Source organism: Loxodonta africana, chromosome 16 (assembly GCF_030014295.1).
Source record: "Loxodonta africana isolate mLoxAfr1 chromosome 16, mLoxAfr1.hap2, whole genome shotgun sequence".
In the NCBI taxonomy this organism is placed as follows: domain Eukaryota; kingdom Metazoa; phylum Chordata; class Mammalia; order Proboscidea; family Elephantidae; genus Loxodonta; species Loxodonta africana.
This window is the reverse complement of record NC_087357.1, coordinates 38,214,713-38,229,253: the sequence shown is the minus strand read 5'-3', so window position 1 is coordinate 38,229,253 and position 14,541 is coordinate 38,214,713. Positions and strand designations below refer to the sequence as shown.

Below are 14,541 nucleotides of genomic sequence, written 5' to 3'. Positions count from 1 at the left end.
TGTTACTTGTCAAGATCAGATTACTCCTTCAAGCCTCATCTTGGCTGTTACTCTGCTCTTTAAGCCTTCTCCAACTCTTCGAGACTAGATTAGACCCCTCCACTTATACCTACAGAGGCGTTCATTGTACTGTGTACAGTTATCTGCTTTCTTGTTCACATTCCTGCCCTCTGCATTGCTCCTTCCCTGCCTCCCCCTCCCCCACCAGACTATAATCTCTTATTCACCTTTGCATCTGGGTTTTTTCCATCAATGTTTAGTAAATTATTATTTTAGCTTATGTTTATCCAAGAATTAGGAGGCTGGTTTAAAAGAGGACCTTTGAGTTTGGAGTAGGTCTGCTGGATAGCAGATATAACTGTTTCATGCAATCAATAAAGACATGGCCATTAAGTGGATATACCTTCTAGGTGGATGACCCTCAGAGCTAATGTGGCCCCCTGCCAGATCACCTTGGTTGGATGATCGTGATTCTGGCTGAACTTCAGCCACCGTTCCCCACTCAGCCAGGGGCCAAATTGTACAACCCTGGCGATTTCAGATATATCATAGCTCAATAGCTTGCTCTCTGGTTCCATAAATAGTGTCTCCCTAGCCCCGCTTCATAGCAACCTTGCTGTCTGAGACAATGTACCCTGGAATGGAAAATAAACACCGCAGAGGTTGGCCCTGGCTAAAATCATAAAGTATATTAAGTTTGTTTCCAGTACCCTCCCTTTCCTTTTCCTGGCATGACTTCACACCGATTTTGACAAATGTTATTGTGCTTTACCATTTGTAATTCCCTATGCCAGATGCTTGGGATATAAACAGTTTGCTCACAGTCGCGTGGAAAGGCAGACATAATACACAGTCAACTGTAATCAAAGTCAGTCTCTGTGAAGTGTGAATAATAATAGCTAATATTGATTATTTTGTGCCAGACACTGTAATGTTTTATATCCATTATCTCATGTAATCTTTACAGCAATCTATGATATAGGTTCCCACATCTGACAGCCGTGGAAGGAGAGTCACCGGGCCAAGGTCACATACTAGTAATCTCAGAGGAGGCATTTGGACCCATGTGGAGTCCCTGGGTAGTACAAACGGTTAACGTGCTCAGCTACCAACCTGAAAGTTGGAAGTTGGAGTCCACCCAAAGGTGCCTCGAAAGAAAGTCCTGGTGATCTACTTCTGCAATATCAGCCACTGCGAACTCTGTGGGCTCAGTTCTACTCTGACACTCATGAGGTCACCATGAGTCGGAACTGGCTCGATGCTAAATGGTGTCTGGTTAAGCCGCAAAGCCTGGCTGCTGACCTGTGTTCGCCTGCCTCCCTAAAAGCCATAATAGAAGTCTACAGAAAGTGCCGTGGGAGACAGAATAAGGAAAGAACGCTTCTAGGCAAACTTCTCAAAGGATGGGACACTCCAGTTGGATCTAGAAAGATGAATAGTGTCTGGTGCTCGTGACAACACTCTTAACAGTGTGCTTAAAGATTTTTTTTTTTTAAACCAAAACTACAGCCAAGATTTAGAGTGAAAAGCTCTTTCCCTTTTTCCGAGTTCTAGCAGGCAGCTTTTACGTCTATTCTAGAGCTTTAAAGGCTGAATCCAAAGTTAGCCTTGACTATGAGTTTGGGACTGCAGATCATGTAATCAGATAAACCTTTTCAAAGTAATTGGCTTCACAGTAAATGATTTTCTTAATGACAATTGTCCTATATGATAATTAGGCACATGTGGTAAAGAGCTTTTACAAATGACTGTGATTGATGTTGCTTTTACTTGGCCAAAGCACATTTTAGGAGTGTTTCCTCCCTTGTGTTCTCTTTTGGTTGATTCTCCACTCTACACAACCAGTGACTGTGCTCAAGGGCGTTAACCCCCACCTGCTACCCTTTGGGCGGTGCTGGGCTTAGCCTGTGCAGATGAAGGTGAGGCCTGGACAGATCACATCCAGCCTGTTCTTCTCAAGCCTCTTTTCCTGCAACATTTTGGAGCAAGGCCAAAATCAAGGACAGCCCTCATGGTGAAGAGCCTTTTTGGTTTCATGTATTTATGGTTTAATGGCAGTCAGGAGCACTAGCTTTGACTTGATGTGTGCATGTGTCCTGAGGCACGCACATCATTGGGGATGTTACAACGCAGATTCTGATTCAATAGTCCTGGATGGGGCCTGAGATTCTGCATTTCTAACAAGCTCCCAGGTGATAGTAATGCTGCCCCTCTGCAGGCCATACTTTGAGTAGCAGTGTTACAGGGTTACTGCCTGCCTTAGGCTTAGGGCTTATTTTGGAACCAACTGGCCAAGTCTTCCCTCTTCTGTTTCTTCCCCAAGGTACCACTTTGGGTCACTGATCAGCTATGTCACTGTGGGATGATGAAAGCCTAATTCATTTATTCATTCGGCAAATGTATGTCCTAAAACAGCAAACTGAGGCCTCCAGTTTGCCATATCCTAGAAACAAGCCCTGTGTTGGATTTCCTACATATCTCTACCTCTTCTCCGAGGCTCTGAGGTTCTCTTCATCCCCTGCCTCCAACCTGAGAAGTACTTGAGCAGAATATGTGGCCCTGTGCTAGGTGTTGGAGAGCTGGGGGCAACAGGGACTCTAGGCTCTGAGATTGGGAGCCCATGCCTGGGGTCTTGTCTTCACTCTGCAGAAGTGAAGTGGGAAGGATCCTAGGCACAAAGGGGGACAATAAGTGCAGAGAGAACATATGATATTTCTTTAGACTTAAAAGTTTATGAGAATTGTGAGGAGAGAAGAGGTTGCTGGAGAAAAAGAAGTCAGTTTGTCTAGTTTTCACGCAAGAATATCAAAGTGACTTGTAGAAACCCAGGAACAATCGTATTGCAGTACACGCCCTACATAAAGAGGTGTTTCCTGTTGGTTCGTAGGAAGGATGTGAACAATTCCTTTACGTCCCTAAGGACAAAAATAAAACAGCACATGCACGTTAAAGAAAACATGGTAATATAGGTTACAGGCAAGAAGAAAAGCAATCACTTGTGATAGTATTTTTGTGTGTTTCCTTGCAGTTCCTTTTATTACGCCTGGGTTGTTTCTTTCTTTTAGCATTTGAGTAGGATAGTGAAAAATTATGAGATGGCATTGTGGTCATCAGGCTGTAGATAGAATTTTAAAACCTGGCTTTTAGTGTAAGAATGATTCACAAGTATTTCCCATCTTGTAGCACAGCCTTTATAAGCATAATGTTTATAGTGACATCTTTTGTTTAACATTTCCTCTGTTTTTGAACATTTAGGTTGTTTCCATTTCCAATAAATGTCTTCATGCATAAAGTGTTACCGTATTTAGTTATCATTACACCCTGAGGGTAGAGCCTCAGAAGTAGAATTACTGTATTAAAATTCGTAAACGTATTGTCAAGTTTTTGATTACTGTTGCCAAGTTGCATTCCCAAAGGGTGGACCCTTCATGCTCCCACAGACGATTTCTGTTTTGCTGTATCCTTGACAGTTTTGGCATATTCTACTCAAATAAATGCTAACAGAAAGAAATCTTATCTACTTTTATGTAGCTTTAGTTTGCATTTTTTTTAATTATACTAGATTGACATTTTTGACATATTGTGCTTATTTCATATACTGTTGGTTTATATCCTTTGCCCATTTGTTATTTATTTGGATTTTATGTTTTTAAATTAATTTGTGTGAGCTCTTCATTAAATAAAGCTATTCATGTTTTTCTGCCATATTTATAACTGTTTTTCTGAATCTGCTCTCAGTGTTTTTATGTAGAAAATTACAGCAATGGATAGATGCAATGCATTTTTGTATGTGGTAGTGTAGTTTTCTAAGTACAGCTCACTCCTCACTTACTATCATGTTATCTGACGTTTTGCATTTATGACAATAGCTAAAAATCTATCTGACTATTTTGCTCATTAATGAAGTATATCTGATAGTAATGAACACCGAGTTGTGAGGCAAGATTAATGCTGGGTGTGATGGTAAAGGTTATGTGTCAGCTTGACTGGCCCATGATTCTCAGTCATTGGACAGTTATGTAATGAAGTAATTGACAGTTATCTGATGATGTAGTCATCCTCCATTTTGTGATCTGAGGTGATCATCTTCTATTTTTGCATAATGCTGATTTTTGCCTAACGACCTGATCTGTGGAACCTAACCATGTCTATAAATGAGGCTTGGACTCTGGAGCCAGACAGCCTATGATTAATTACCAGTTCTAACTTTTACATCCCCCACGTGTCTGTCAGTGTGTTGTACTGTGGGGGCTTGTGTGCCGCTGTGATGCTGGAGGCTATACCACCGGTATTCAAATACCAGCAGGGTCACCCATGGAGGACAGGTTTCAGCTGAGCTTCCAGACTAAGACAGACTAAGAAGAAGGACCTTGCAGTTTACTTCTGAAAAGAATTAGCCAGTGAAAACCTTATGAATAGCAGTGGAATATTGTTTGAGCTAGTGCCAGAAAATGAGCTCTTCAGGTTGGAAGGCACACAAAATATGACTGGGGAAGAGCTACCTCCTCAAAGCAGAGTAAACCTTTATGACATGGATGGAGTCAAGCTTTTGGGACCTTCATTTGCTGATGTGGCACAACTCAAAATGAAAAGAAACAGCTGCAAACATCCATTAATAATCAGAACTTAGAATGTACAAAGTAGGAATCTAGGAAAATTGGAAGGCAACAAAAATGAAATGGAACACATAAACATTGATATCCTAGGCATTAGTGAGCTGACATGGACTGGTATTGGCCGTGCTGAATCAGACAATCATATGATCTACTGTGCCGGGAATGACAACTTGAAGAGGAACGGCACTGGAGTCATTGTCAAAAAGAACATTTCAAGATCTGTCCTGAACAACGCTGGCAGTGATAGGATAACATCCATATGCCTACAAGGAAAACCGGTTAATACGACTATTATTCAAATTTATGCACCAACCGCTAAGGCCAAAGGTGAAGAAATTGAAGATTTTTACCAACTTCTGCAGTCTGAAATTGATTGAACATGCAATCAGGATGCATTGATAATTGCTGGAGACTGGAATTTGAAAGTTGGAAAGAAAGAAGAAGGATCAGTAGATGGAAAATATGGTCTTGGTATTAGAAACAATGCCAGAGATCCCATGATAGAATTTTGCAAAACCAATGACTTTTTTATTGCAAATACTTTTTTACATCAACATAAACAGCTACTGTATGCGTGGACCTTGCCAGATGGAATACATAGGGATCAAATTGACTACATCTGTGGAAAGAGTTAATGGAAAAGCTCAATATCATCAGTCAGAACAAGGCCAGGGGCCTACTGCAGATCAGACCATTAGCTACTCATATGCAAGTTCAAGCTGAAACTGAAGAAAATTAGAACAAGTCTATGAGAGCCAAAGTATGACATTGAGTATATCTCGCCTGAATTTAGGACCATCTCAAGTATAGATTTGATGCACTGAACACTAATGACCGAAGACCAGACATGTTGTGGAATGACATCAAGGACATCATACATGATGAAAGCAAGAGATCATTAAAAAGACAGGAGAGAAAGAAAAGACCTAAATGGATGTCAGAAGAGACTCGGAAACTTGCTTTCGAACGTCGAGTAGCTAAAGCAAAAGGAAAAAATGTTGAAGTAAAAGAGCTGAACAGAACATTTCAAAGGGTGGCTGGAGAAGACAACGTGAAGTATTATGATGACACATGCAAAGAGCTGGAGATAGAAAACCAAAAGGGAAGAACATGCTTAGCATTTCTAAGCTGAAAGAACTGAAGAAAAAATTTAAGCCTCAAGTTGCAGTACTGAAGGATTCTACGGGGAAAATGTTAAACGCAGGAAGCATCAAAAGAAGATGGCAGGAATATACAGAGTCACTATACCAAAAGGAATTGGTCGACATTCAACCATTTCAGGAGGTAACATATTATCAGGAACCGATGGTACTGAAGTAAGAAGCCCAAGCTGCACTGAAGGCATTGGTGAAAAATAAGGCTCTGGGAATTGACAGGATACCAATTGAGATGTTTCAACAAACGGATGCAGCACTGGAGGTGTTCATTCGTCTAGGCCAAGAAATTTGGAAGACAGCTACCTGGCCAATCAACTGGAAAGGATGACCCATATTTATGCCTATCCCCAAGAAAGGCAATCCAACCAAAATCAGAAATTATCGAACAATATCACTGATATCACATGCAAACAAAATTTTGCTGAAGATCATTCAAAAGCAGCTGTAGCAGTACATTGACAGGGAACTGCCAGAAATTCAAGCTGGATTTAGAAGAGGACGTGGAACCAGGGATATCATTGCTGATGTCAGATGGATCCTGGCTGAAAGCAGAGAATACTAGAAAGATGTTTACCTGTGTTTTATTGACTATGCTAAGGCATTCAACTGTGTATATCACAAATTATCGATAACATTGTGGAGAATGGGAATTCTGGAACACTTAATTGTACTCATGAGGAATCTGTACATGGATCAAGAGGCAGTTGTTTGAATAGAACAAGTGGATACTGCATGGTTTAAAGTCAGGAAAGGTGGTGCGTCAGGGTTGTATCCTTTTACCGTACCTATTCAGTCTGTATTCTGAGTAAATAATCCCAGAAGCTGGATGGTTTGAAGAACAGCGCATCAGGATTGGAGGAAGACTCATTAACAACCTGTGTTATGCAGATGACACAGCCTTGCTTGTTGAAAGTGAAGAGGACTTGAAGCAGTTACTGATGAAGATCAAAGACCACAGCCTTCAGTATGGATTACACCTCCACATAAAGAAAACAAAAATCTTCACAACTGGACCAATAAGCAACATCATGATAAGTGAAGAAAAGATTGAAGTTGTCAAGGATTTCATTTTACTTGAATCCACAATTAACACCCATGGAAGTAGCAGTCAAGAAATCAAAAGACACATTGCATTGGGAAAATCAGCTGCAAAAGACCTCTTCAAAGTGTTGAAAAGCAAAGATATCACTTTGAGGATGAAGGTGTGCCTGACCCAAGCCATGGTGTTTTCAATTGCCTCATATGCATGTGAAAGCTGGATAATGAATAAGGAAGACCAAAGAATAATTGAGGCCTTTGAATTGTGGCGTTGGTGAAGAATATTGAATATACTATGGACTGCTAAAAGAACGAACAAATCTGTCTTGGAAGAAGTACAACCAGAGAGCTCCTTAGAAATAAGTATGGCGAGACTATGTCTCACATACTTTGGAAATGTTGTCAGGAGGGATCAGTCCCTGGAGAAGGACATCATACCTGGTCAAGTACAGGGTCAGTGGAAAAGAGGAAGACCTTCAGCGAGATGGATTGACACAGTGGCTTCAACAATGGCCTCAAGCTTGGTAACAACTGTGAGGATGGCGCAGGACCAGGCAGTGTTTTGTTCTGTTGTGCATAGGTTTGCTGTGAGTCAGAACCAACTCAACAGCACCTAACAACTACAACATATACATCTGTGTAACTTTGGGCAAGTTATTTAACCTCTCTGTGACTTAGTTTTGTTATCATCATGTAAAGTGAGGATAAAGTTATAGTAGTATACCCATTCCTCACTTATCGACATGGTTGGGTTTCAAACACCAGGTCATTATTCGAAAATTGGCATTACATGAAAATGGAAGACGACCACATCATTTCATAAAATGAAGGATGACTACATCATTACATAACTGCCAAATCACATTATTACCTAACTGCCATATTATATCATTACATAAGTGCCAAACCACTGAGAATCATGGCCCAGCCAAGTTGACACATAACCTTAACCATCACAGCCAGTGTTCCTGTCGCCTCGCACCTCAGTGTTCGTTACTGCCAGATGTACGTCGATGCATGCAAAATAGTCAGATAGTAGATTTTTTACTAATGTTGTAAGTGAGAAATATCAGATAACGAGATAGTTGATAAGTGAGGAGTAGGTGTAGTTTGATATTGCATATTTATTTCCTCTTTAACCCAGGATAATTATTTTTTTTTAATTCCAAGTGATTGTTAGTTTTGTTTAAACCATTGTCATTAATTTTTCATTTTATTGCATAATGGTTAGAGAATGACAAACCCAGTGCCATCGAATTGATTCCGACTCATAGCGACCCTATAGGACAAAGTAGAATAAGGCTTTGTAATTGGAGGTTTCCTTGTATATAAACATATGGTGAATTTTAATAAGTGTTTTATGAACATTGTGAATAAGATGTATCCTGTTTTTAAGATATAAAATTGGATACATATTAATCAGTCCAGTCTTTTAAATTATGTAATAATCCCTCCCTAACCATTATTTTCTCCTATGTGAAATTATAGTGTATGCGTTTACTTTTGTGTGCTTTTACTGATACCTAGGGAAATTTCAGTTCCAGAAAAAAATGATATGGGAATAATTTTTATTGCTACTTATTAAAAGGAGTGAATGGAGGATTGGGAATATAAAAGGAAGGTAAAGCGGATAGATCCAAGGAAGGAGTAACTAATTAAGTCTTGGACAAGGTAAAGCAAGATGAGGTAAAATACTCAGGTGGTATCTTAGGGAGCTGAGCCTTGTGTGGCTACATAATTTTGGGTAGTATGGAACAGGTGTCAGTAAAAATTACTAAGCCTTTCCTTTCCAAATAACCATGGTAGGCCCCAGAAGGTCAGAGCCAGAGGTGGGTCCAGTTGGCAGGATTTAGGAGGTGGGAGTCAGGATCTCAGGCCGTTAGATCACAACAATATTGTCCAACTCGATAAAGACTCAGACACATATACAGAAAGATCTCTGACGAGATATGTTATCAGCAAAGTGGTTTTTTAGTCATTGCACTGAAAAGGCAGAAGAGGGAGAACCTGAAAAGTTTCCAGTAAATAAGGGTTGGGAAATAGAAAACTAATAGTGAAGCACTCATATTTTCTAATTTAAGTTCTTTTGGTTAATGTCTTGTTTTTATTGTTTTATTTTGGTGAACTTAGAAATAATCATAAACCCAATGTAGTAACTGTACCACAGGCTGAAGAATGGCCCCCAAACTAACCAGGTCCTAATCCTTGGAAACTATGAATGTTACCTTACACAGAAAGAGGGTCTTGGCAGATGCGGCTAAGGATCTTGAGAAGGGGAGATTATCCTGAATTATCCAGGTGGGCCCTAAGTGCAGCCACAAGTGTCCCTATAAGAGGGAAGGCAAAGGGACATGTGACATAGAAATGTGAGCACTGAACTAAGATGCCAGTGTTGCAGGCTTTGAAGATGGGGGAAGGGACTGTAAGCCAAGGAATTCAAGGAGTGCACGTCTAGAATCTACAAGGAGATAGATCTCTTCTAGAGCCTCCAATGGGAAGTGTGGTCCTGCCAGTATTTGATTTCAGTGAAAGTGATTTTAGACTTTGGACCTCCAGAACTATAAGAGAATAAATGTGTGTTCAAGATTTTAAGCCACCGAATTTGTGGTAATTTATTATAGCAGCCACAGGAAACTAATACAGTAAGTATGTAATAAGTGGAAGTAGTGGTGGCTTTAGTTAGTTGACACTAGTTTACAGTGTGTTTTGAACCACACACTGTTCTGAACACCTTACAGATGTTAACTCAATTAGTTTTCAAACAACCCTGTGAGATCGCTACTATTACTATCCCTATCTTACAAATGGGAAATGGAAGAACGAGCATTTAAGTAACTTGCCTAAAATTTCTCAACTGATAAGTGCTAGAGTTGAGATTCAAACCCATAGTTGTTGATATTATTATTATTATCATAAGATAATTCACATACCACGCAATTCATCCATTTAATGTCAGCAATTCAATACCCAGAACCCAGTGCTGTCGAGTCGATTCTGACTCATAGCGACCCTACAGGACAGAGTAGAACTGCCTCATAGAGTTTCCAAGGAGCGCCTGGTGGATTTGAACTGCTGATCCTTTGGTTAGCAGCCGTAGCACTTAACCACTATGCAACCAGGGTTTCCAGCAATTGTATTCACAGAGTTGTATAACCATCACCACAATCAGTTTTGGAGCATTTCTATTGCTCAGAAAGAAACGCCATGCCCATTAGCAGTTGCTCCCCATTTCCTCCCATTCACCGCCCCTAGTCCTTTCCATCTCTATGATTTTGCCTGTTCTGGACATTTCACATCATACAATCGATTGTGTGGATATACCACAATTATTTTTCCATCAGTTAATGAACCATTTGTGGTGTTTTCACTTCTTGGCATTATTAATAATGCTGCTGTGAACATCCATATACGAGTGTTTGTGTGGCCCTATCTTTCACATTCCCCTTGAGTGTATACCTAGTGGAATGGCTGGGTCATGTGGTGTCTGTGTGGCCCTATCTTTCGCATTCCCCTTGAGTGTATACCTAGTGGAGCGGCTGGATCATGTGTTTAGTCTTTTGAGGACCAGCCAGATTGTTTTTCACAGTGATTGCGCAGCCAGCAGTTTCCTCACATCCTTGTCAACACTTGTTATTGTCTGTCTTTTTGATTATAATTTTAATGAGTGTGAACTAGTATCTCATTTCAAGTTTGATTTCCATTTTCCTGTTGGGTAATGATGTTCATGTGCTTATTGGCCTTTGTATATCTTCTTTGAGAAATGTTCACTTCTTTGCCCATTTTTTTTATGGTGCTTTAAGTGAAAGTTTACAGTTCAAGTCAGTTTCTCATACAAAAATTTATATACACATTGTTATGTGACCATAGTTACTCTCCCTATAATGTGACAGCACACTCCTTCTTTCCACCCCATATTTCTGGTGTCCATTCAACCAGCTCCTGTCCCTCTCTGCCTTCTCATCTTGCCTCCGGACTGGAGCTTCCCATTTAGTCTCATGTACTAAAAAAAAATTTTTTTTTTTTTTATCTACTTGAGCCAAGAAGCACTCTCTTCATGACTGTCGTTTTATGTCTTATAGTCCAGTCTAATCTTTATCTGAAGAGTTGGCTTCTGGAATGGTTTCAGCTCTCGGCTAACAGAGTCTGGGGGCCATGTCTTCTGGGGTCCCTCCAGTCTCAATCAGACCATTATGTCTGGTCTTTTTACTAGAATTTGAGTCCTGCACCCCGCTTTTCTCCTGCTCCATCAGGGACTTTCTATTATGTTCCCTGTTGGGCAGTCATTGGCGGTAGCCGGGGACCATTTGGTCTTCTGGTCTCAGGCTGATGGAGTCTCTAGTTTATGTGTCCCTTTCTGTCTCTTGGGCTATTATTTTCCTTGTGTGTTTGGTGTTCTTCATTTCTCCTTTGCTCCAGGTAGGTAGGAACCAACTGATGTGTCTTAGACGGCCGCTTGCTAGCTTTTAAGATCCCAGATGCCACTCACCAAAATGGGATGCAGAACATTTTCTTAATAAACTTTGCTGCCAGTTGACTTAGCTGTCCCCTGAAGCCATGATCCCCAGACCCCCATCCGTGCAACTCTGTCGCTCGAAGATTTGGTTGTATTCAGGGAACTTCTTAGCTTTTTTTTGGTTTAGTCAGTTGTGCCGACTTCCCCTGTATTGTGTGTTGTCTTCTTCCCTTCACCTAAGACAATTCGTATCTAAACAAAATTCGTATCTACTATGTAGTTAATGAATACCCCCTCCCACCCTCCCCACCCTCATAACCATCAAAGAATGTTTTCTTCTGTGTTTAAAGCTTTTCTTGAGTTCTTATAATAGTGGTCTCATACAATATGTGTCTTTTCGCAAGTGACTAATTTCTCTGTCTTGGAAGAAGTACAACCAGAATGCTCCTTAGAAGCAAGGATGGCGAGACTGCATCTTACATGCCTTGGACATGTTGTCAGGAGGCATCAGTCCCTGAAGAAGGACATCATGCTTGGTAAAGTACAGGGTCAGTGGAGAAGAGGAAGCTCCTCAACGAGATGGATTGACACAGTGGCTGCAACAATGGGCTCAAGCTTAACAACGATTATAAGGATGGCGCAGGACCAGGCAGTGTTTCATTCTGTGGTACGTAGGGTCACTATGGGTCAGAACTGACTCAACAGCATCTAACAACAGCAGCAATTTCACTCAGCATAATGCCTTCTAGATTCATCCATGTTATGCGATGTTTCACAGATTCATCGTTGTTCTCCATCATTGTTCTTCATCATTGTGTAGTATGCCATTGTGTGAATATACCATAATTTGTTCATCCATTCATCCATTGATGGGCACCTAGGTTGTTTCCATCTTTTTGCTGTTGTGAGCGGTGCTGCAGTGAACATAGCGTGCATATATTATTCGTGTGACAGCTCTTATTTCTCTAGGATATATTCTGAAGGGTGGGATTGCTGGATCATATGGTAGTTCTATTTCTAGCCTTTTAAGGAATCACCAAATTGATTTCCAAAGTGGTTGTACCATTTCATGTTCCCACCAGCAGTGTAAGTGTTCCAGTCACTCCACAACCTCTCTAACACTTATTATTTTGTGTTTTTTTTAGATTAATGCTAGCCTTGTTGGGGTGAGATGGTATCTCATTGTAGTTTTGATTTGCATTTCTCTAATGGCTAATGATTGTGTGCATTTCCTCATGTATCTGTTAGCCACCCGAATGTCTTCTTTGATGAAGTGCCTGTTCATATCCTTTGCCCATTTTTAATTGGGTTATTTTTGTTTTTGCTGTTGAGGTTTTGCAGTATCTTGTAGATTTTAGAGATTAGATGCTGACTGGATTTGTCATAGCCAAAAACTTTTTCCCAGTCTATAGGTAATCTTTTTACTCTTTTGATGAGGTCTTTGGATGAGCGTAAGTGTTTGATTTTTAGGAGCTCCCAGATATCTAGTTTCTCTTCTGGTGTTTGTACATTGTTAATAATGTTTTGTATTCTGTTTATGCCATGCATTGTCCCTATTTTTTCTTTATTGTTTAGATTTTATATTTAGGTCTTTGATCATTTTGAGTTAGTTTTTGTGCATGGTGTGAGGTATGGGTCTTGTTTCATTTTTTTTTTTGCAGATGGATTTCCAGTTATGCCAGCACCATTTGTTAAAGAGACTGTCTTTTTTCCCATTTAACTGACTTTGGGCCTTTGTCAAATATCAGCTGCCCATAAAAAATAATAAAAATAATAAAAAATTTTTTTTTTTTTTTTATATGTGGATGGATTTATGTGTGGATTTTCAATTCTGTTCCATTGGTCTGTGTATCTGTTGTTGTACCAATACCAGGCTGTTTTAACTACTGTGGCAGTATAATAGGTTCTAAAATTAGGTAGTGTGAGGCCTCCTACTTTGTTCTTTTTCAGCAATGCTTTACTTATCTGGGGCCTCTTCCCTTTCCATATTAAGTTGGTGATTTGTTTCTCCATCTCATTAAAAAATGCCATTGGAATTTGGATCAGGATTGTATTGTATCTGTAGATGGCTTTGGGTAGAATTGACATTTTCACATCATTGAATTTTCTTATTCACGAGGAAGGTATGTTTTTCCACTTATGTAGGTCTCTTTTGTTTTCTTGCAGTAGTGTCTTGTAGTTTTCTTTGTATAGGTCTTTTATATCTCTGGTTAGATTTATTCCAATGTATTTTATCTTCTTGGAGGCTATTGTTAATGGTATTGATTTGGTGATTTCGTCTTCGTTGGCGTAGAAGAATCCAGCTGATTTTTATATGTTTATCTTGTATCCTGATACTTTGCTGAACTCTCTTATTAGTTCCAGTAGTTTTCTTGTGGACTCTTTGGGATTTTCTATATATAAGGTCATATCATCTGCAAATAGAGGTACTTTAACTTCTTCCTTACCAATTTGAATGCCCTTTATTTCTTTTTCTAGCCTAATTGCTCTGGCTAGGACCTCCAGCACAATGTTGAATTAGAGTGGTAATAAAGGGCATTTTTGTCTGGCTCCTGTTCTCAAGGGAATTGCTTTCGGACTCTCTCCATTTAGGATGATGTTGGCTCTTGGCTTTGTATAAATGCCCTTTATTCTGTTGAGGAATTTCCCTTCTGTTCCTATTTTGCTAAGAGTTTTTATCATGAATGGGTGTTGGACTTTGTCAAATGCCTTTTCTGCATTGATTGAGAAAATCATGTGGTTCTTATCTTTCATTTTATTTATATGATGGATTACATTAATTGTTTTCCTGATGTTGAGCCATCCCTGCATACCTGGTATGAATCCACTTGGTCATGGTGAATTATTTTTTTGATATGTTTTTGAATTCTATTGGCTAGAATTTTATTGAGTATTTTTACGTCTATATTTTTTTTTATTCATGAGGGATATTGGTTTGTAATTGTCTTTCCTTGGTTTTGGCATCAGGGTTATGCTGGCTTCATAGAATGAGTTTGGGAGTATTTCTTCTTTTTCTGTGCGCTGAAATACCTTTAGTAGTAGTGGTGTTAACTCTTCTCTGAAAGTTTGGTAGAATTCGCCAGTGAAACCGTCAGGGCCAGGACTTTTTTTGTTGTTGTTGGGAGTTTTTTAATTACCTTTTCAATCTCTTCTTTTGTTATAGATTTATTTAGTTCTACTTCTTTTTGTGTTAGTTTAGGTAGGTAATGTGTTTCTAGAAATTTGTCCGTTTCCTCTAGGTTTTCAAATTTGTTAGAGTACTATTTTTCATAGTATT

At 39.6% G+C, this 14,541-nt stretch overlaps 1 protein-coding gene across 11 annotated transcripts in view; it reads left to right on the top strand.

Moving 5' to 3' along the window:
- ENTPD1 (ectonucleoside triphosphate diphosphohydrolase 1) overlaps positions 1–14,541 on the top strand; it is a 184,135-nt gene that overhangs the window by 69,495 nt on the left and 100,099 nt on the right. Inside the window, exon 1 of one of the 11 annotated variants that reach the window (XM_064269544.1) lies at positions 11,635–11,931. The exons of the other annotated variants lie outside the window; for them this stretch is intronic. The gene's annotated coding sequence lies outside the window, so the exon portion shown is untranslated. Of the gene's footprint in view, positions 1–11,634; positions 11,932–14,541 lie in introns of those variants that run through there. 11 annotated transcript variants of the gene reach the window in all.